The sequence below is a fragment of the Girardinichthys multiradiatus genome, chromosome 22 (genome assembly GCF_021462225.1).
Source record: "Girardinichthys multiradiatus isolate DD_20200921_A chromosome 22, DD_fGirMul_XY1, whole genome shotgun sequence".
NCBI lineage: Eukaryota > Metazoa > Chordata > Actinopteri > Cyprinodontiformes > Goodeidae > Girardinichthys > Girardinichthys multiradiatus.
Window position 1 is genome coordinate 25,189,961 of NC_061814.1, and position 22,793 is coordinate 25,212,753.

Consider the following 22,793-nt stretch of genomic DNA (forward strand, 5'->3'; position numbering starts at 1 on the left):
TCAGCCATGAAGGGAAACAAAGATAGGCCTGATAAAAGCACATATACAGCACACTTAGTGACACCACTGGGAAAGATGTGTTAGAAGGCCAATACCATTTTGTTGCTGCTGCACTGTCACACTGAAAAAGTTCAAATACATTTACTCAAAGTAATGGTTCTATTGTTAATTGGAGAAAAAAGCTCCCCTGTAGGTCTTCTATTATTAAAAGGCTGCAGCCCACAGAAACGAGGATCGTTGCAGAGTCTTGGCTTCTCTCCTTGGTTTTCTACTGGATTTAAGGCTGCAAGACGTAGACAGCAATAGCAGAAGGTTCATTTTGCATCTGATAAACTTTTTCTACGTTTACCTGGTCTTATGTTTTGGGTCACTCTCAGTCTTAAATACCAGTTAATGATCATTTCTCAGTGTAGTAGTAGAGTCCACAAAGATTTTTTATTTAAAATCTCCTGGTTTTTAAAGGGTTGATGACACCATGCACTATAACAAGTGAAACAGTCCAACAGCATCACAGATGCTTCACTGTACTTAACAGTGGCTATGAAGTGTATTTCTATGTTTCCATCCTTTATTTCACACCAAACACAAAGTGTTGCTGGAACACTCAGACCAAACAATTAGAGGTATTTTCAAGTTTCTGAGTTTTACAAACTCCCCATAGTTATGTTTGTGATGGTAGGAGAGAAATGTTTTTAATGGCATGCCTCATCATCAGTTGGCCTGCAAATAGCTTATGTTTGCTATAGAAAACTGTTAATTCCAAGAAGTCACTTTTTGCTGTACCTCTATTACCATAATCCTAACATAACAGCTTTTTCCACCAATGCAGTTTCACTGCTTACTCAGAGTTGGTGCGAAAGTCAGTTCTATTTCGGTAATATAAAATAACTAGTTTTGGTTTCCAAAACTAGAGAGTCAAGTTGGCCCCCTGTCATTAAATCACTATAGAAATGTCTCATGTAGTACAAGTTTTATTCTCTGCCCGTTTTATTCAGTATTTTCATGAATGACCTGATTCCAGAGAGACAGTTTGACCACACAAACCACATTATGCATTTCAGTATTCCTACAAATCCTCAATATCACCAGGAAAATCAATCAAAAACAACAAGTGGTGTTTACGAATGCTTCACAATCCCAACCACTTGTCTAGGATTGATGCTAGCAGCGCTGGAAAACGAGAGCTACACATAGCATCTAACAACAGATGACACTGAAAGACTGATGTTTGAAAACTGAATCAGACATGATATTTATGGATTTAGTGGAAAACAGAAGTACTGAGCGCATGTTGATCACGGTTATGGGTGATATCAGAATAAACAGCAGACGAGACAGCAATCTTACTCCATTTCCCCGCTATTACGACTTGTTTAACCTATATCAGAAATAAAACTACCTCAGGAGTTTTAAAACAGAAAATATATTCGATTGGTTGGTCTCCACAAACCCACCTCCTGCTTCTAATGAATGCAGTTCTTTGGTCCAGCCCATAGTTGGAGCTGGTTTAGCACCAGTTTATCTGTGCCAGAGACTGTTCTTGCAGAGCTGAAGGCACAAAAGGGCTGGTGCTAAGCAAGCACTTAGCACCAGTTTAGCACTGGAACCAGTTTAGTAAAGAAGGTAAACATGAAAGAAGATAAAGTTTGAGTTGTTTTAAACTTTTAAATCACTGCAAGTTCCAGGAAGTAGCTTTTTTTATTGCGACTTTTTGACTCAGCAATAGAAACCTGCCTCACCTAAAGGCATGTTCTTTTTCCTTTCCCATTTTGAAGAATAGCAAAGGGAGATGGACTGTAGTCACTTCACATTTATACCCAAGAGAAAGGGGAAGCTAAAGATTACTAATTTAGTAGACACTTCATCTTAAAATGTATTCATCATAAAAAAAAAGGTATCCATTAAATTTATTTTACAGGAACTGATAGGGGTTGGACAATTTATTTCAAGGTTGGACTTCAGTACAAAACTACTGAAATGGCTGCTGATTTAAACCAAAATCCAAACAATTACAGAAGAACGTGCTATTCTCTGCAAAGCCAGAAAAATAAATTTCAATATTTTGTCTTATAAAACCTTGAAAACTCTAGCTGAAATTTATGTGAGGTTTCTAAAAAAAAAAAAAAAAAAAAAAGAAATAAACACACACACACACACACATTAATAATCATCAAAGCTCTCAAAAGAATCTTGGCAATAACTCTGGTATGACCGATTTCATTTAATTCAGATGACAGTTCATTATTGTTTTGCAGCAGATCTGAATATTTTATGGACCCTGCCACTCTATTAGTAATAGTACTTGCAACAGCTTCCCCGCATGTTGCCAACATAATGAGGTTGGCAGGCAACAAGCTGACATCTCAACATTTTCATGTGAGAAACACCACATAAAACTGTTTTACAGGTGAAGTAAGCCATAATTACCATCCCTTGCTTTCAGCTATGTTTCTCTCTAACATGTTAATCAACAAATTTCTAATCATTAAAAGGCAAACACGATGGCATTCGGTAGTATTGAATAACATAAATAACAATTATTGGCAGCAAGCGTCCTCAAATGCGTATTTTCTTGTGCAAAATACAATTACTTTGCCAACAAAAAGTGCAAAGCTTCACATGCAATAAATTAACACCTAAAGATGTACCATTTTATTTAAAAGTACATAAAGCCTTTGGGATTTTAATATTTTTAGTTTAGAGGGACAAGTGTAAAATATTAAAAAGTATTTACAAATACAGTACACTTTTACTTATATAGCATAAGCTAAAAATCATCGCCTGTCTGTAGGTGGCCTTTTGGCTAACACACTAAAAGATCAAATTAATTCAGGGTTTAAATGCAAAAACAAAAACAGAGTAAAAACATAACACTCAAAAAGACCCAACAATGTAAAATATATTTAAGACAACATTAAATGAAACAAAATATGACAATACAACTGGTCCTTCTTGAAAAGCTGCTTCAGCTTTACTCTAAAATGATGCTGGAGTTCAGGTTTAATCTTCCATATGTTCCACATTTGTCAACCAAGACAGAAAAGGCTGTTTGCCCCAGAGAAGTTTTAAAGTGGAACTAAACCCCAAATCAACTTTTTTTGCAGGCAGATAAACTGGGCCTAAATTGAATACACAGAGACACACAGGACAGACAACTATGCATGAACATACTCATACCTGAGCACCAGTTTACAGAGACCAAATGACCTAAAATGCTGGAATTAAAATCTGGGGCCTTCTTTCTGCAAGGCAACAGTGCTAACCACTGCATCACCATAAAGCCCTGCTGTGACAATAAAACACTAAATCAAATATTGCATCAAAGCAGATGTTTGTGATTGAGATATCATGACCATTGATATCATGAAGATCAGGGTTCAATGTATTATGCTCCTTCAAATCAATATGAGACATAATTTATCAAACAATGCTACAAGTGACTCCAAATACTGTACTGAAACAAGCTACACATAAAAACTTTGTTTTCAGCATACATCTGGAAACATGCACCAGGGCACAAAAATGGCAAGTCAATCATACAAGTTAAAAAAGTGGACCAAGTACTCAGCCTTGGGGTACACATGCATTATTTTCCTGAAACTATGACTTCCCGTTGCCACTATTGGCAATACGAGATATGACTGCAACCCAGCGTTTCCCCTACCATTATCCCGGCCCACCAACTAGACCGCCTGCCCCCCAAGAGATTTACGGCATGTAGTAATAGTACGTTTTCACAGTTAATGTCATTAATTTTATTAGTTCATGTCGTGAGCGATTAATGTCCTTGCGTAGTTGCTCCTTTCTATGGCCAAAACTGACACAAGCTGGACGAAAACAAACGCTGAGTTATGTGCGCTTGCACGCAGGTGAACACACTCCCAACAGCGAACAGAGCGCACACAGAAAAACATGCCACCAAAACTAGCAGGCAAGAATATCTGCGGTTTTTAAAGCACCAAATTTCGTTTTGATGGCAACATTTCCTCTCCTGCAAGGAGCAGGAGGGCTAACTCTCCTACTCTTAGTACATATGGCAAAGGGACAAGTACACAAAGTAGCCCGAGTGTTTCATGTCCAGCTTCTGACACGCAGCTAAAGTCCAGTAACTACCTAATAAAAGGTTTTGCCCTGGCTTGGCTGTCGGAAGTGAAATACTCCCCTGGCTTTAAAAGGCTTAGCTTGGTAATTAAATACATACATGACTGATAGAGAAAGAAAGACAACAGATAAAAGGTTGAAAGACGGAAAGATACAGAAACATAAAAGATGTGATAAAGAGAGACAGAAAGATGGAGAAATAAAAAAGAAATAAGAAAGATGGAGAGACAGCTAAAAAAAGAAAAGAAAAGAAAAAGATTTAGTAGGTAGAAGATGAATGAAGAACATTTTAGAGTTTTTCTTTCCCTTAGGAATCTTCTGTAATTAGTAGAGAGCTATCTATCCATCCATCTATAGCCAGCTTAAAACAAAAGTGGAGAAAAAAAAAAAAGAGTTTAACTCATCCACCTATTTAACTGTGCAGGGATACTCTGAGGTTTCAGCACAGCACACAACAAACAAAATGAAGGAATGCGGAAAGCCTGCAGGATGACTGCCTTGCAGTTTTACGGCATTAGCACTTTCACCAGCTGAAATGAAACAATGCCAGGAGCAGATTATATTAGCTTAGCCTGCAAGTACCTTGTCCAAAGGCCAAACTTGAATTTGTATTGGTGTGCATCACTGCAAGCATAAACCAACCCACAGAAGCACACTGCTGCTTTTTACAGCCTCTAACAAAGCCAATTAGAGTTTTTAACAAATTCTCAAATATTAAAGCAAATCTAACTCAATCAAATCTGATGACAATTTATCCTTCATTAGAGATAATTACAGCACTCAAACGTGTCTGACAAGAGACTCCAGAAGCAGCAGACATTGCAACAGCTCAACTAGCTGCATGAAGCGATTTTCTCTCTTTTTTAAAAAGGTGCTGTCACTTGAGGCTCATTAACAAACAAGCCTCAGTTTGAAAGAAAAGAAACACTGTCGCTTCAAGACTTTAAAAGAATTTTATGACTCAAAGCTGTTCACATCTTTTTGTGCACGAGTTGTTTGACGAGAAAAGAATAGAAAAGCAAACAGACTCTGGAAGTGCGGGATGAGTAGAGATTCCAATGAAATGGCAGAATAAAATATTTGGTGAGGAAGAAAATAAAGCAAACACATAATTCTTCACCATGAAGACAGGAACTGAAATAGTTTGACAACCAGTCAACTGGCTCTATAGATAAACTGACACACCAGAAATGCAGCTTTTGTAATCTCAAAGTACCAGTAAATACTGTGAAGGGAGAAGTAGAATAGAGGAAGCAAGAGCTCCAAACTGCACGCAGGCAGATTTGAGCAGCCAATCACAATAATAAAGCACATGAATTTAACAGGAGGCATCTCGATGCAGCACTTTGTTACACAGCTTGGTAACCTTTCAGCACAAGGCACAGATGCAATCCTGAAACCACAAGTACAGGTTGATATCCAGATTGACCAACAGGTAGCGAACTAGTTCAGCTTCAGCGACTCAAACAGTCAAAAAAATGGTTTGGCCTAAACACTTGAAAAGCAATTCTGCCACTTAGTCTGAAGGCCATAAAGATCAACAAGTAGAAGCTTTTATTTCTGGCACCAATTTACTGCACTACTGAGTTTATTTTCAGCTCTTTAGCCATGATGGGAAATTCAGCTCAACTTTGCCTTTGCAATTGAAGGTTTTTACATATGACACATTACCAAAACAAAAAAAAACCCATCACAAGCAACATTGATTTCTAATCGAAAGTCAGTGAGAAAAAATTTGAGAGAATTCACTGTAAGTTAAATGCATCAGACATCATTTCTTCAAAATGAAACTCAAACTAAACGGTAATTTCTCGGTCTCATTAGTAAAACGGGAATTATTCCCCCTATCCGACAGAGCTGTGACAGATTTCGTAAGATCGGTTTGCAAAAACTCCCCAAAGACATTTATTTTTGTCAAAGTGTAGTAAGTGTGGTGTGCATTCAACCTCCTTTATTTTGATACCACTTAATAGAAATAACCGTAACCAATTGCCTTCAGAAGTCCATTAAATAAAACTATACAGACAATTAACAAATTAAGTATAAATGCAGCTGCCCTGTGAATGCCCAAGAGCTTTGTTAGTAAACAAACAGCAAAATGAAGACCAAGCAACAGAGCAGGCAGAGCAGGCAGGTCAGAAGGTTAAAAGCAGGATTAGGTTATAAAACAGTGTCTTTTGAACATCTCACAGAGAACTGTTCAATCCATCATCTGAAAATCAAAAGAGTGTGACAGAAGTTGCAAGAAGAGAGAAACCAGAAGAAGTACCATTTACAGTGTACCACAAGACATGTAGACGACAGAAATAAGAAGGAGCTCAAAAATGTACTTTTAGCCCTACAAGCTAAATTTTATGAGGTGTGGAAAACCAATACCACCATCTGCATCTGAAACATTATGGTGGCAGCATCATGTTTCAGGGAGGTGATTCTTTAGCGGGGACAGGGAGGGTGGTCGGAGTTGATGGGAAGATGGATGGAGCAAAAAAGGGGCAACCCAGGAAAAAACTCGTTAGAGACTTGAGAATATTTCAGAAGAGTGGCACTAAACATACAAAAAAAGAGAACATTTAGATATATGCATGTAATAGGATGGTCCAGTCAACGTCCATGCCTGAATCCAGTTGTGTATAAGGGGCAATACTTAAAAGAAAAACAATGGACAAAGAAGGCCGGATTTTCCAAGAAGAGTCTAAGTCTCTATATATGTAAAGCTATGAGAAACAAACCTGTAAGACTTTCAGCTGTAACTATGTAACTATAAATAAAAATAAGAAAATCAAAATAAAACACACTGAAATTTGTGGTTGTAATGTGACAAAAGAAGAAAAATGTCAAGGGGTGTGAATACTTTTTTAATTCTCTTTTTAAGAGATGGCATAAATTAGCTTCAGATGCTATGTTTCCCTTTCCTTTCCCTATTGGAGTATTGTCAGTTCCACTTGAATGTTTTATTAATATAAAAACAACTGTTTAATTATTCTACACACATCTATCCGGAAGTGAATTTTCTGAAGTATGTCTAAAAGACAACTTGTTAAATAATTATGGCACTGCAAAATATTTAAGTATTAAGCTTGCTTCCTGAAATGTTTACGCACATCTTTCTTCCAGTTTGTGTTGATGCAAATTAACTGTTACGTCTTGTTTCCAGAAAGCACTCCGTTTCAGTGACTCAGAGTTTTACAGCGTACAATGTCTCAACTGCGCAGAAATGTGGAAGAATGTGCTTTCCTGTTTAATTCCATGAAAAACTTCACAAAACTTGTTCCTAGGAAAACCTGAGCAAACAGGAAGCAGTTAACTTTGAATAAAATAAAAAATTATAAAACAATAGTATTTGTTGATGGCAGCTTCAAAACAACTGAATACGTGCACACTTTCTGAACCGCTGCTGAAAGGGGATTGTTTCTTTTAGATCAACATTCAAGTGAAAACGGGCTTCCTTCAGTGTAGGAATGAGGAAATGAAAAAGTCACCACTGGAGGAAAAACCAAAACCTTTTTCACTCTCAAAAATGATTTTGACTTCAGCAGCAGGAGCTAAGTGTTTCTGTCCTCCTGACTGGTGTTTGTCTTCTCCTCGCTTCACATCACAATCCAATACTGCGAAAGAGTTATGGACCGGTGGGCAGCTGGAGCCCACCGCGCTGCTCCACGAAGCAGCACATGTGTAAAATGTGAGCCAGTGAGTGCGTGCGTGTGTGTGTGTGCTCAATGTCGGGAATCCACGGCACCAAGACAGTCTGAAAGGCTGGTACTTGATCCAGCAGCAAAAGGCAGCTGAATCACTGCTGGAAAAAAAAAAAAGACTAAGCAGATTGCAGAAAATAAATCAGAATTCGGAACACTGATTAATGGAAAATGGAAACTTAATTTGTACTGGAAGTACCCTTTGCTGAAAAAAACCCAAACTGTTTTTGTAGGTTCTCATGGTCTGGGGTCAAAAACTGGCCTTGTTGTTGAATTGCCCTGTGATTCTATTCTGTGGACGCCCTTCCTGCACATTATTCTTCTCTGTCCAATGAAAAGAAGTGTTCTGAACGGCCTACACTGCAACCAAGTGTATTTAAATGTTCCAAGCATCCCCTTTACAAAATACATCAGTTACAGCTAAGAGTAAGGGTTGATTTTTAAGTAAAACAAAGAAAATAATAAAACATCAGATGGATTTTTGTTTCAGATTAATACAATTTAAAACTACATTTATTCCTTTAACACTATGGTAAATTCACATGCTGACAACAAAAATCTGACATTAAACATTCTCTATAAGACAACTGTTTTATTTGCTAAATGCCAGAATAACGAGTAAGCCATTTCTCAGAGAACTAAAAAAAAACAAAAAGTCTTCTAATTTAGACATTTAAATATAAACACCAAAATTACTATGTCTCTAAAAGATTTGGGAATAACCAGAAGATGATTTCATGGCTTCGTAAGCTTTAGACATTTCACAACATTTAAATTAAATGGGGGCACATTCGTAGATATCTTTTAGGCAACACCTCAAGCACGCTGCTTCCTTGAGTGGGATCATGGAAAGAAAATCCAATAATTTTGAAGCCCAACAAGTTTGGTTGATCTCTTGGTAAAGTTTCTAGATTCCTAACAGTGCGGCGTTTATGCATTCGAACAACTAAATTATAACAGAGGGGAAAGTCCAGCCATCACATCGTTCAAAACTTTCAGATAACATCTACCACCAAACATTTTTCTATGTCTTTTAGTCTTTTTATGCACAAATACATGTACATTTTCTTATATTACCCTACACAGTTGCACATTTCTTTTAATCAGAGTATGCCATTTTTATTTAACTGAATAGTATTTTTATGTTGTAAATAAAAGCTTATAAAGTCTAGAGCAGAATCAATTTAAAATCATACCAACCAAAACCGAGTAAGAATCTAATTAAATCAAAGAAATGCAGTGTGTTCTATTCAAAACCAAAGCAGGGATTGAAGGTTTATTTTTGTTCCTGTAAGTGTCTCATTCTGCTTGGGATGTGTTATGATAAGAATTAAGTGATGAATGTGCTTAAATTTAAATTACAATAAGCAAAGCAGCCACTAGCTCTGCAAACGCCAGCAGCAACAGTAATAAGCTTGCAAAGCCATTAGTGATGAAAACTCATTTGAAAATTATAATGAAATCACAGTCAGGGCCACATTCGGCTGTTGGCATTTCTCGTTCATTTGAAGTTGATTATACATGTGCTATATACAAACAGACAAGTCAATTGCACATGAATGACTGAATGAATTTTCCAGAGGAAGTAAAAAAAAAAAAACTTACAAGTTTTGCCACTTTGTAGATTTCCCACTATAGTCATTACTGAAAATGCAATGAAACACCTTTTACTCAAGGATTAGGAAGAATGAAAATTATGGATCGGAGCAAATCAATAGCCCAAAGCCAAGGACACAGCATAGATCATGCAATGGCAGATAGCTTGAGCAGAATCAGAATCAGAATCAGAAAAGCTTTATTGCCAAGTACGTTTTTGGACATACAAGGAATTTGTTTTGGCGTAGTCGGTGCAATACAGTACAAATTAAACAGTACAAACATATCTACAATATAATATAAATATAAGTGCACAGTTTTAAGTGAGTGAGAGTAAATATAGAGCAGTATAAGATGCAAGAGCAATACAACAGTGCAGGTGATCATTGTGCAAGTAAAGCAGTGCAAGTAAGCAGGAGTCCAAGCTGAGCGTTAATGTAACACATAGAGTTACAGTTTACAGGTGTCCTGTCAGCAAAAAAAGGGGGGGTGTGGGGGAAAGGGGGAATGTCAGGGTGGTTTCCGGGCTTTGTTAACCAGGCTGGTGGCAGATGGGAAAAAACTGTTCTTGTGGCGTGAGGTTTTGGTCCGGATGGACCGCAGCCTCCTGCCAGAGGGGAGAGTCTCAAAGAGTCTGTGACCGGGGTGGGAGGGATCAGCCAGAATCTTCCCTGCCCGCTTCAGGGTCCTGGAGGTGTACAGTTCCTGGAGCGACAGTAGACTGCAGCCAATCACCTTCTCAGCAGACCGAATGACACGCTGCAGCCTGCCCTTATCCTTGGCTGTAGCAGCGGCGTACCAGATGGTGATGGAGGAGGTGAGGATGGACTCAATGATGGCTGTGTAGAAGTGCACCATCATAGTCTTTGGCAGGTTGAATTTCTTCAGCTGCTGCAGGAAGAACATCCTCTGCTGGGCTTTCTTGATGAGGGAGCTGATGTTTGGCTCCCACTTGAGATCCTGGGAGATGATGGTTCCCAGGAAGCGGAAAGATTCCACAGTGTCAATTGTGGAGTCACAGAGGGTGATGGGGGCAGGTGGGGCTGGGTTCTGCCTGAAGTTCACAACCATCTCCACTGTCTTTAGAGCGTTGAGCTCAAGGCTGTTCTGGCTGCACCAGTCCAACAGATGGTCCACTTCCCATCTGTACGCGGACTCGTCACCATCAGAGATGAGTCCGATCAGGGTGGTGTCGTCCGCAAACTTCAGAAGCTTGACAGACTGGTGACTGGGGGTAAACAGCCAGACAAACTGCAGCTGTTTGTAAGTGTAAAGTTAATCAGGGTAAGATGATGCTTTTTAATGGTAGAGGACCCTCAAAAAGTAAAAAAATGTCAAAACAAAGCCGATCAAAAATCAATAACTGCCTTTTTTGGGGCAAAACAACATGATGTGGAAAAACTAACAGCAGGCAGACATAAAGAGCTTGCTGGTGGTGTCCTATAAATAAGGTTTTGACAGCTACGTTACTGTAGTGTAGTTAAACTCACAAGTACAACACGGATGGATTGTGTAGCAAAACCGAGATTTGCACAACCACTGCAAGGCTCGCCAATATAAAGAAGGCTATTCTGGTGACCGTTATTGGGAGGAACAAGCTGACGTACTGTATGGCTGCAAGCTTTAAAATAATGCCTGTAAGAACTGGACCAGAAATTACCAAATCTATCTCAATGCTGCCGGGATGTTTGTGTTTCAAGTTGTTTACATTTATGAATTTGGCAGATGTTTTTATTCATAATGACTTTTAAATGTGGATATAACAATGGAGTTAACATCAAAGATAACAGAGCACTACTCAGGCTGTGTCAAAGGTGGAGGTGACGGTGTAACATACTTTGAGTGCAGGCATAGAGGGATGTGCAGCTGCTTGGGTAGGAGATGATCTCTGAAGAGAGGGTTCTTCAAGAGTTTCTTACTAATAGACTTCTGATGGCGCTCAGGTCATTCTACCATCGTGGAAGAACACATAAAAGAGGTTGAATTGTCTTGAAAATGGTTTAGCCACGGCTAGCTGACATTATCTTGATGACTAGAGTCATGATACAGGCATTGGAGAGAGCTTTCCAGTAGATGGGAGTCACTCCAGGGGGCTGAGGGTAGTCAGTGAAGCACAATGAACAGAGGGGTGACCAGACATGGCACTGCATTCTGGACCTTCTGCAGGGGTTTCACAGCACACGCTGGGAGACTTGTTGGGAGCCTGATACAATTGTTGTTACAAGCCGTCATCCACCAACATAGTGAATTACAGGCACACCTGGCTCATGAGAGAGTGCTTTTAAATCCCAGGATACAATGCCGATTTGTAAGGTCTCCAAGCTAGAACATTTCTCCTGACTTCTTTCTCCTCACTGGATATATGGATATAGAAATCTTAGTTCATGAACTCTAATTTAAGCTGAAGACTTTGATATCACTACTTTTGTCTTGGGTTGCCACTGTGTTATGTACAGATGCCCAAGTTAGGTGTTTCAAATGTAATATCATGCCTTTTCGGCAACTTTCAGCTCTGTTCTTAGCTGCCTGTGCTTGCTATTCTTCTGTGATTCTTTGTTGCATACTTCTCAGTTTCACCCATGGTAGTAAAGTTATGTAGAGTTTGTTACAAGCCTGAACACAGTTGAAACATTGTAAAAAAGTTTGATGTGTGCATTGCAAGTGAGTGTTATTGGATATTTTAAATGTTAAGGACTGCCACACTGTTACTTCATAAATATGCAATTTAACCTACTGGAAAAATCTGGGTTCAAGGCAGTTGTGCTGATATTGCTTTTGCAATAAACTGCAATTAAAATAACATTTAAAATGCATGTACTTTCAGCAAAAACAAAGAATTAAAAATAAGAGTTTGGCTCTGAGACTCAGTAACCAGCACATGCCAACAATGTAACACCTTTTGACCCCACAGTGACTTTCTTCACACACTGTGCCAACTACTCCTGACTGAACAAAATAAGATTTTAGGCTGCAGGCATTAATGTTCATTTAACTGATTTCAAAATAAGTTGTGTTTATCTTGTAATTCTTGATCTGATAGTTGTTCAAAGGAGCACATAATATTTAATCATTTAGTTCCTGAAGAGAGGTCGATATGATTGAAGCCTCTGCAGTCAGTGCTGCATCGATGCAGGAAGGCCTCTCTCTGTGGCTACATTCGGAGTCTACCTTTCTGTGACAGACCGGCGTGTGAGATGACAACGGGCTTTCCGAGGCCTTTGTGATGTACAAACACACCTAAAATTAGACCAATCAGTTTCTCTTTGTGTGCATTATAAAGTATTAAAACTGCTTCCCTCATGACAGGCCATGAAGCAGAAACAGAAGTTTGTTATTAAAGAAATCCCCAGCTTTGTTTGCCCCTCACATGTACAGTTTGAACTTTGCATTCTTTGTCAAGCAAGAAAAGCTAAATAATTAAACCCAATTGTTCTCATCTGTGTCTGTGGTTTCCTTCAAATGTTCAGTATTAGTAGATATGAATAAAAAAATTCTATAAAGATCTACTAATAATAGAATATATTAGATTAGAATAGAATAGAAATATCCTTTATTGTTCCACAGTGGGGAAATTCATACTTATCAGCGGGAAAGTGAAAGTTTGCAGATACACACAATAGTAAAACAATATAATAAAAGACTGTGCAGTAAGGGATTATTAACATTAGAAAAAGTTACTGTATAGTTAAAAAATAACTCATTGAGTTAACTTAAAGGAATTGTATAAAGAATAAAAAACATACGGTTTTTCTTATCTTGAGAGTGTTTATTTGGATGTGAAGCATTAGATATTTTCAAACATGTCTTACAAACCTTATTGACAGTAACAAGACATAATATTAAACAACCATTGGTTCTCTTTAGTAACTCACAGGAGGCTGGTGTTGATGCTGCCTCCCAATTCACACATACAGAGAAAGTCTTTTCTCTGTCTGCTCAGAGGCATCGTCGATCCCTCACTCTACCTCTGGTCATAACAAAATGTTCTATATCTTCTATAATTGATTCAGGTCTGCTGTAAGGAAATCGTCCTTATGCGTTTCTTTACCACAAGATTTTTAAATAAAGATTTTTTTTCCCACCCAACTACCAAAAATTCTTCCACCAGCCACTGTGTAAGCGAGGAATGAAACACAGAGATGAACCAGACCTAAATGATTAAAACACAACTCAAGAACTTGCTTATAACTGTAAAATTGCAGAATACTGTTATCCTCTTTAAAACATATTATTTAGACTCAAACAGAGAGAGCACATAAAGCACTTGGCAAAAGTATGTTCACATTTTGTCAGGTTACAACAAATTTCAATGCGTTTAATTAACATTTTAGGTGATTAACAAATACAAAGCTGTGCCTTAGTATAAACTGGAATTATACAATTTTCATGTTATTTATTTCTTTGTTTAATAAATAATACCTCCATCCATTTTCCTATCAGCTCTGAGCAGCTTCCTTGTCCCATCTGAAAAAAAGAATCCCCACAACATGATGCTGTCACCAACATGTTTCATGGTGGGGATGGTGTATTCATCGTTAGTTTCCACTGCACGTAGCATTTGCATGTTGGCTATAAAACTTCATTTTGGTCTCATCTGACCAGAGCATCAACATGTTGCCTGTGTGACTTGTGGTTACCGGCTTTCCTCTTGCCACTCTTCCTACAGGCCCAATTTGTGGAGTAAATTAATAATAGCAGTCTTCTCCTCAGATTCCCCTTTCTGAGCTTTGGATCTCTGCAGCTCCTCCACAGTCACCATAGGCCTCTCGGCTAGGGCTGCACTATATATTGAGAATATATCCTCATCGCAGTACGAGTGTGTGCACTACTAACATTGCAAAGGGCTGCTTTATTCCAAGCTCACTTACATACCAACATAATATTCAGCCTGTTGGATGACAGCTTACTGTGGTCAATACCCCTGATCAGTCTAATGTATTGCTTGATCTTCATGAGGCTGGTTGTTCCCAAATCTATGGGGACTGTGCACAACAACTGCAATTATACTGAGAACAAATTGCACATATGTGGACTATCTACCAAGTAGGTGACTTCTAAACCAGTTGCACAACATTATTTTAGAGGTGTCAGAATAAGGGGGGCTGGATACAAATCCATTTGTATCAGTAAAACATTTTGTGCTACTCTGTTCTGGTCTTTCACACAAAATCCCAATAAGATACACTACATTTTACAGTTTTGACAGGCACAGCATGGAAAAAAAAAAAGTTGAATAAAAGAATGCCACTTTTATATAAAACACCCTTTACCTCTGAGCTCCACTGTCATGAGCAAACAAAAACCTTGGTTGAGTGGAAACTAATGAAAACATAAAAGATCGCCGTGTTCCTGCAGCAGTGACATCCTATGGCCCTTTCAGCTGAGCCAGCACCTGTCCTCATCTGATGCATGGTAGCAGTGCAGCATTCCTCTTTTTTTATAAGACATAATTTCAATGCACCCAAGGAACACCCAAATGCTTGCAACTGCACACACATGCTGCAAGTTGGAATACAAAAAGCTACTTAAGACATCTAAAATATATCGACAAAAACATTGACCTTTCATTGCATTACTTATGTTTTTAACTGAATCCATTAGCGTTACTCTGAAGTTTAATTTGCAGGACGTATGGCATTGTCTATTGGAGATTAGGAGTCATTAAATTGGATCGATGCTCTTGTTCCTTACACAGCTAGGAGGAGACACAGAAAGACCAGAAGAGTGGAGTGCACTGGCTTCTTTATCATTTTATTATGTTACAGCCAAGCAAGACACTGACGCTACAAGACGAGCAGGAGACACGGTCCTGCTATTATAGCCTGGAAACAGATGACAGACTGTGTAAAATGGATTCACTCAGTCAGCACAGGAAATGGCTACCAGGTGATCATACTATTTCTAAAATATCTTAAAATATAGTTATGGTAAAAAGAAAAACAAAACGGTTTGGGGGTTTTAAAAAATATTTATCTGGTCTTTACCAGGTTCAAAATGTATTCAAGTCTAACTTCAAGTGTGCAGAACCACACACACATATTCAACCAGATCATTATTTGTTAGACACAGATAAGGTCTAAATGGATTGTTTTGTGAAAAACTAAGTAAACCACCAGTTTTTTGGTTTTTTTTACCGTGACTGTACCTTTGGCTAACCAGCTGAAGGAAAACTGGCTGTCCGTCATTTCATCGAGTGAAAAACTGGCTCTTATCCCAACCACTGAAAATGTTACTGGAGTCCAGGAAAAGCCGCATCCTGGAAAAACACACATGCAAGCACGCATGCAGGCACACACCTTCTCCTGTAAAGCAGAATGAGATGTGCAAGAAAATTGACTTTTGTTGACTCCAGCCATTTCCTGTCGCCTTGGGGAATCTAGTCAATATTATCTTACAAGTGAATAAGCAGAGTGAGGCAGCAGGGGCTTAAAGCAGCTTAACACACTGCGAAGCAGCAAGTGTGCTTCTGAAACGTCACTATCTTAATTAGAGAACCACAGATGTAACAAGGCAAAAGAAAAAAAAAAACTTGACTTGTAATGGTTTTTCTTATTATGTGGTGCGTTTATGTAGAACATTAGCAGAGGAAATAAAGGAAGTGCGAGGGCCAGCTAACATATAGTGGATTCAAATTAAAACATTTAACACTAATGCAAAAATAAGCTCCGCCTTTCTATTCTAAGGTTTTACCAACAGATCTGAGTAAAGAGCTTTGGTATCACGTGTTCTTAGAATTAGGCAAAACACATCTTCAGATAAACATGACATAGCATATTATACAGCACTTATTTAACATTAAACCAATACACTTGAAGAACTACCTTTACCAGCAATAATGTTGCATCACTGCTTTACTTCACTGTATTAACATTTGGGAGCTTTACAGTAATTTAGCCACGGCTCCTGAGTTCGGAGAATTTAGGCCTGGTCCACCTGAAGAACGTTTTTTCCAAAACGATCCATTTGTTGTTATGTTTAATACGCTCTTTGTTAAAAGAATAAAAAAAATTTTCCCCCTGCAAAAACACATCCAAAATGATGCCAAAACTGGAGTAGCTACACAAGTCAGGTATAACATTATGATCACGTTCTAAATTATGTGTTTGCCCCCCTTTTTCTGCCAAAACAGCCCTGAGCTGTCCGTCAAGGCATGGTGCCCACTAGACCCCCGAAGTAGCGCTCTGGTATTAGGCACCAAGATGTTAGCAGCAGGTCCTTTCAGTGCTCCAAGTTGTAAGGTGGGGTCTACATGGGTGCGACTTTTCTCTTGAACACCTACCCAGGTGTTTCATTGGAATATTTGAGGAACTTGGCTGTGCTTCTCAACCCATTCCTGAACCATTCTTGCTTTGTGGCAGGGAGGACTATCTTGCTTAACGACACCACGGCCATCGTGGAGCATTGTTTCAATGAAAGGGTGAACATTGTCATGTCAAAGTAACAGCCACATGGATTGCAGAACAATTTGTGCTCATATCCAACACAGTTTCACTCCCCGTATGCATTAATGAACCATGGTTGTCTATGACTCTGTCCCCAATGACAGTGTTGTCCAGTGATTGGTTTTCACACTGGGCATATGGGTCGTTGCCAAAGGCGGCATAAGAAAGGGGGGGCACAAGTTAGTGCTTACGTGCAGTGCATTGCATCCTAAGATGATTCCCTTCATTTTGGAAGCAGCAGGGGCTTGCTCATTGCACCATTCATGCAAAAACTGCCACTGCCTCAATACACCACTGTTCTTTCTGTAGAATGCTTAAAACATACTGGAAACAATCCACACACTGTAGGTTTGGACATGTTCTGATCCAGATTTCTAGACATCATAATTTGACCCCTGTCAAACTTGCCAAAATCTTGCAGCTCGTCTATTTTTCCTGCTACACAAAAACAGGAGAGTGCCTTTTCAACATTTTGTTTGCTCTAGAATAGGCCTGCATCATATCAGGAAAGCATACATTATGCATCAATGTAGGTGAAAGCTGTGATGATGACATGACTTAAACAAGCAAACCCATGTACCCAGATGGTGAATGGTCTAACCAGATTCAAGAAAAAAATAATTCAATTAGTTGTTTCTATTTCAGCAACAGTGTTTTATTAAAAACATGGATCTGTCTACAACTGCTGTTCTGACAACTTGGTTGTGTAGCAATACAGTTTCTCACTGATTTTACAAAAAAACTTATTATACCCTCTTAAACAATTTCTGCTGCATTCAGAAAACAAAAATCACCAAATATAAAACTGGCATTCAGAGCTGGTACTTTTATGACAAGCAGATATTTACTGAAGACCAAGCAGTTCTTTGCATTACTGATATTGTGTTCACAGATATTGTGATAAAGATAAATTTGCGATATAGATGCAGCCCTAGTCTGGAATCCATTTTAGAAAAAACATTGTTTCAGTGCTTCTAAACCTAAAATATTTCTACATAATTACATAACACCACTCCCATGTGGACTGAATGATTTTTAGGGAAGGAAGTGAAGCATTAATTTTTATAATATTTCGCTGTTCTTTTGGTCATTTAAGTTGTGTGTTAATGACATTTGTTTGGTCATATGTCACAATTTTGTCAAACATTCAGCTGAAAAACAAACGGGTTCAGTTTTATACTATACTAATATTGTAAGTAACAGATGAAATAATGTTTTACTTAAACATCAAAAGAGACAGGTCAAGTTGTAACAAAACCAAGCCCATATCATTAGACCTCCACCACCAAATGAGGCATTTGTGTTAATATACTACATTTAATTTTCAGCAAAATAATGCTCTGTTTAGATTAGATTTTATAAATCACAGATTTTCAATGATCCTTCCAAATAAGCCCTAAATTTTTAGCCTTTGCAGTGGATTACAACATCGCACTCAGAGTTTAAAATGTACCAAGTTAAAAAGTTAAAGTTACCAGTTATTAAATCCAGTGTCAGTCAGACAAACAGCAAACATGCACATGTTGATAAAATGCTGTCCAGTTTAAATGCACTAAATTGTGTCAGTTTAGGGAAAAGGGCATATTAAATCCTTTAATGTTTTAGAAAAAAAACTAAATGAAATTAGTAATGACCGAAAAAAAAAAAGAACTACTGTGAGTCCTTCAAACCAGCTGGCATAAACACAATAAAAGCTTCAGAGCAGGAACCAGAGCACACTATAAAACAATTTTGCAAGTCAAAATGTTTGCAGCTTTCTTGTTAAATTGACTTTGATTGAAGTTGCACTGAAACAATAAAACAGAGACAGTGAGAGCCATCCCCAGTTTTCTATTGTAGAATAAAGCAGGAGCCACATTTCACCCAGACAAACAATTGTTTTCTGCAACGCTAACAATTATTGACAAAAAGCTGCCATTTGAGCATCAGATACTTTTAACTGAACTCGTTCCGCCCTGCAATTACTTTCCTTAGAACCCTTACTTGAAGACAGACAGGCTGAGTCTATTTGCCAGCTGATAATGACAAGAGTCCATTATGACTGCAGATCTGGACAGCTTAACAACGACAGCCACCTTTTCCTTCTTGCCTATGGCGTTACACTCGCTTTTCTTCTCTGCAGATGGTTTGTCACAACGAATGATGACTTTGGAGACTGCTGACGGCTCGCATCACCTCGAAATAGACAACGCTTCACATCGCAACGCCGTGATGGCTGTGACAGGCGAAATCTCATCAAAAAAAAAAAAAAGAGTCAGATAGAAGGAGAAGAGACGATTATCAATGTGCATAATTTGGTCCTCATAAAGGATTTCATTTACAGTGCTTTGCTAAAGTCTTCATACCACTGCAACCATTTCCTGTTTGATCATTTTAAAACATGACCATCAAGGAAATGTTATTTGATTGTATGTGATAAATAATGCAAGCTTTTTACGGATCGAACTCCGAAAAGTGTGGAATGCATTTGTATTGAATCCCTTTTACTCTGATACCCCTAAATAAATTCCAGTGCACCCTACTGCCTTCAGACATCATAGAAATAATACAGAAATAAGAAGAGTCAACACGTAGCAATTTTATCTCATTATAAATGCAGGTGTTCTCTGATGGCCTCAGAGGTTGTGTTTTTAGGGCTGATGCAATTAAATTGGATTAATTGAGATTAATTGATAAATTAAATAATCATCAGCTAAGTTAGTAATCAAATAACTGGAATATACAGACTGGAAAACATGCCATTTGCTCAGGGAACACCCCACTCAGAGCCGTAATTAGGCCAAAATTGTACAAAAAAAAATTTACATTTTGTATTTAAGATGAAAACAATTTCTTTGTTGGTAAATATGCTCTATCCAGGACTGCTCGAATGGCATAGCTTTAGCTTCACCTGGTCCAAATTCCAGATTAATTGATTATCAAATGAATAATTAGTTGCAGCCCTTGTTTGTTCAGAAATCAGTAAACAAAACCGCATCATAAAAACAAAGGAAAACAGCAGACAGGCCAGTGTTATCACTCAATCTTTAGTTGTGCAAAGCTGGTCGAGACATACTCCAAAAGACTTGCAGCTATGACTACTGCAAAAGGTGGTTCAACAAAGCATTGACTTCCGGGGGCAGAATACAAACTTTTAATATGTTTATGCATAATTCTTTTAAATACATCAAGTTCCTTTACCTATTTAACTATGCACAATTTTGTGTCGCTGTATCACAAAACCTCCCAAAACACTGATGTCTATAACATGACAAAATCTGAAAAACTTAAGGGGTATAAATACTATTATAAAGCACAGTAAAGACAGTAATGCTAAACTTCAGGAGAGAAAAAAGGCTAAATGCCCTGGCATCACATAAAGAGAGAAGGAAATTTAGTGGGGCCTCTTTCGACAGTCCCAAAAAATTACTATGCTGTGTTTGTCAGTTGAATCTGTACACTTCAAGAAGAAAAGAAATAATATACAAAAAGGTGCTCATAATTTGACACCACATTCTCTTCCTTGCAAGTAAAAGCATCGCTAATTATGTTTGTCATGCAAAAATTAACTTAAGGCTCCAACTGCCAATCACATCTGTTCAAACAGCCATTTGTGTCAAAATTGTTTATGAAAAAACAGCTGATCTTTATTTCATGGTCCATGTGAGAAAGCAGGATTATGGAGACAAAAAAGGAATTTAAAAAAAATTGATTTAACTGTAAGCAAATTTATGCACACAACAGAACATGGAGCCTTCAAACTGCAACAAGCACTCAGTATTTCACGACACTGGCAAAGGCATCACTAAAGGCTGCAGTGATGTAACACAAACACAGTCAGCCACAGCTAGTTTTCCTCTACACCAAGCCCGACATCACAGTACAGATTGTATTTTAAGGAATCGGTTTCTGACTGGAGGCCACGGTATGTTACCTTTGTTAGAAGAAGTTGTAAAAGGTTTGTTGCTGGGTCACTACCAGCAACAAAGCGAATGCACACAGTAGGAATCTACAAAAGGAAGTGAGAGCACAAAACTACAGTACAGCAGCGCTTTAAAAAGATTTATACCACATGAATTTGCAGTACAAAAAGCCCAGACTCTGTTAAATCAGGGAATGCGCTAAGGAAAGCTGATTACAGATGCACCAACCAATCAAAGGCCAGGGATCAGAATCTGACATTTTTTTCACTGATCAGTCAAATACAGAAAATATTATTTATTTTACTAAATGCACCAAAACTATTTTTTGTCCTATAAACAAATTGACTAGCTTGTATCTTGATGCTTTTCATTTTGCTTAAGTAAAATTGAAACCATGGGTCATATGGTTGTCTGTTGGATGCAAAACTACCAATGCATTGTTGCATCTCTAAATCTGATTCTGCAACCACAGGAAAGAGATTTGGAACAAGAAGTAATTCAGATTAAATCCATTGTGGGTTCCAATTTAAATACCACTCAGGAAAGTCAAATGGTGTCGGTTTTCCTGGTATTGTGTGGCTATTGTCAAGTAGAGGAAAAAACTGCTCATAGCCTTTTGTTTTCTATGGCTGCATTTTGTGGCAACAGTGTAGCCATGCAGGGCGCTCCTCAGGCTTTATGTGTTGTTATTATGGGTGTGCCTCATTAGATCTTTAACAAATGATTTAAAAAAAAATTAAAAAAACAATCCATTAGAAGTGCAATCTGCTAAAAACAACCTGAAGTGCGAATTGACGCTGATCCACTCCGCTCAGACCCACCGTGTTTCTCTGAAATATGTCCGTTAATCTATGACGGTATATTGGCCCCAAACACATTGCAGCAGGTTGCTTAACAATGCCATCATAATCCGAATCGAAATGCAACATCTCCATGATCTTAAGTGGTAGCAGAAAACGTCTTTGAGCCGTGGCTCAAGCAACACGCTTAATGAACAAACTCCGCTTGTAAATTCATTAGGGACAGACATGCGAGCTGACACAAAGAGCGCCGCTGCTGCAGAGCAGTGCAGAGAGCAGTCCTGTTAAATTGAATTTTCCTACCTTAATGACAACCGGCTGCGGAGACCAACAGTCGGGGCGCCCTTAACAAGCCATGATACACTAATCACATCCCAGAACAGTGCAGAGTAGCAGAGCACCGACAGACAACACAGAGCTCAGGCGCCTCCGGGTGGATTTAATAAAGCAGAGAGGCGCAGCAGACACCTCAGCCCTTACTCCGAACCATAAAACACACACAAAGAGAGACTCACCGCTACGTTCGGCTACTGAGTCACGACGACTTGTTTATTTCGTCGTCCCCGCTGAGCAGCTGTGTGAAGTCGTACGTAACTGACTTCCGCGTTGAGATGGAGCGCAAGAGAGAGGGAGAAAACACCCGCAAGGACATGAGCAATAAGAACATTTAAAAGACAGGCGGCGCACCGGTGGGGGTGATGATTACAGATTAGAGAAAGCAAGCAGGACCATTGAAATAAAAATCATATCGGAATTAATCAGTGTTTTATTTCTAGGAAGCTTAAGATGATAAATAAATAACACAACAAAAAAGACACGTTTAATTTATCAAAATGTATTATCCAATAATGAAAAAAGGAAACATCTGTTTTTTTACATACGTTTTTCTTATAGTCCCAGCGCTCCACACCTCGAGTTGTGTTAGCAAAGCAAGGCTTCATCCCGTGACGTCACTATCCACCTATGGCAGTGGAGACAATGCTTTTTGGCATTGAGAAAATTGGACTGTCCAAGCTCCTAACTGTTTTTGTCAGGTGTTTATTTTGTATGCTCATGTATGTTTGGCTTGTGTTGAAAACATATGCGCAACACTTTTGAGGAGTAAACAAGAAACAGTGACTTTTACAGGATATGAAGAAATCACAATGAGGTGCCTGTCAAGATAAAGGTGTGTCACTTTATTCATCCCCAAGGATAACATAAAGAGACAGTTCAGTTCATTTTGTTTCTTATATTCCTTCCAGGATTGCTCTGTATTTA

At 38.5% G+C, this 22,793-nt stretch overlaps 1 protein-coding gene across 5 annotated transcripts in view; it reads right to left on the bottom strand.

Moving 5' to 3' along the window:
* Positions 1-22,433, bottom strand: part of marchf8 (membrane-associated ring finger (C3HC4) 8) — a 106,962-nt gene extending 84,529 nt beyond the window's left edge. The window contains exon 1 of one of the 5 annotated variants that reach the window (XM_047351195.1): positions 22,415-22,433. The gene's annotated coding sequence lies outside the window, so the exon portion shown is untranslated. The other 4 variants (XM_047351197.1, XM_047351196.1, XM_047351193.1 and 1 more) reach the window with 4 other exon arrangements.
* Between the last annotated feature and the right edge of the window lie 360 nt (positions 22,434-22,793).